Genomic DNA, 1,589 nt, shown 5'->3' with positions numbered 1-1,589 from the left:
TCTAATGATGTACAAACTCAGCTATTATTACCTTTATTCAAACATCAGTAATGAATGAGAAAAGGCATGAAATATGTTAAAAAAAACAGCATACTAATCACATTTGGTTGATTGATGCAAATAAACTGAGATCTACTTTTCCAGCTATTAAATATTTTAAACTTCTTAACAACTGCTCTTTCCACATGTACATTGTACTTGATATATTGCAAGGTCATTAACATGTTGACTGTTTTCATTTGCCCAGCAGCAAAAGGTGGAATATTTAAACAAAGGCCTATTTTTTCTCAGTATTAAAATATACAGCCAATTTTTTGAAAGTATTAAACATAATTTAATATAAATACACACATATCCTTTCTGGTATGAAGATTTTAACATTTACATGATGTACAACTCCGCTATTATTACTTTAAACATCAGTCCTGAATGAGAAAAATGCATAAAAATTTGTTAAAAAACAGCAAACAAACCATATTTGGTTGATTGATGCAAATAAACTGAGATCTACTTTTCCAGCTAATATTTTAAACTTCTTAACACGAGCAATTGCTCTTTCAACGTGTACACGATGTATTGCAACCTTTTCTGTCATGAATTCTTCCAGCTACTTTCATGTCCTCTAAAAGGTTTAAAAAGCCACTTTTAGTAGTAATATCGTTATCAGAAATGGATCCAGAAAACAACATGGAGGTAATTATTATGGATCCCCTGGGATCAGTACCCACAAGTCCTTTCAATGTTGTGCTTGACTTGTAATCTGAATAAAACTGACATCTGTGTTGTTAATTAACCGGGTCGTTGAATTTTCACTTCTGTGTCATCAATTATGACCAGAAACTTTTGAGGCATGTTCTTTATAATTACATCCCTGTTTGGCCATATTGAAACTTCACCGAAACGATCAAACATAAAGTTGATCCAGTTAGTAAAATACTGTGCTGCAGTCCTGAGGTGAAACACCAAAAAGTCTAGATAAATGTTTTAAAGTCAAAATTTTGTCGTAATTCAACTAAAACCAGTAAAAATTGATCTTTGAGTTTCAAGTTCTTTAAACTACTGACAGTTTTTGAATATTCAAAAGGAATGTCTACAGGAGCCAGAAATGAGAAAATTATATTAAAAACTTCTAATGGAAATCCAGTATAATAACTAAATTCAATGTCCTTCAAATAAAAACACACCCAAAGTTTGTTTATTTGATTGCTCGGCCTCTTCGTGCCTCCACCTCTCATATTCAGTACCAAGCTTTGCCACAGTTTCTTCCAGCTATTCCTGTTTTCAGCAGCTAAGGCCAACATATCTAAAAAGTTGGTTTCTGAAATTAAAATAATGAAAAGGTGTTTTTTAGACAAATTTTGGAACTTAAAACATAATTATGGTAACTTATGTTCTATTTTTAGACAAATTTTCTAAATGAAAGTAATTTAAAAATATGATGAATATGTTCCATTTTTAGACAAATTTTGCCACTAAAAACAATAATGGTACAGCACATGTTTCTATTTTTAGACAAATCTTATGTAATTGATAAAAATTGATACTAATCAAGAAAAAATATCACATTACAGTCCCCTTTGATAAAACCA

General features: G+C 30.6%; 1 pseudogene; it reads right to left on the bottom strand.

Moving 5' to 3' along the window:
- Positions 1-557: 557 nt before the first annotated feature.
- On the bottom strand, positions 558-1,318 carry LOC138312430 (uncharacterized; annotated as a pseudogene).
- Positions 1,319-1,589: the final 271 nt, after the last annotated feature.

The sequence above is a fragment of the Argopecten irradians genome, unplaced genomic scaffold (genome assembly GCF_041381155.1).
Source record: "Argopecten irradians isolate NY unplaced genomic scaffold, Ai_NY scaffold_0317, whole genome shotgun sequence".
In the NCBI taxonomy this organism is placed as follows: Eukaryota; Metazoa; Mollusca; class Bivalvia; order Pectinida; family Pectinidae; genus Argopecten; species Argopecten irradians.
Note: the sequence above shows the minus strand (reverse complement) of the source record. Positions and strands in the feature narration are given on the sequence as shown.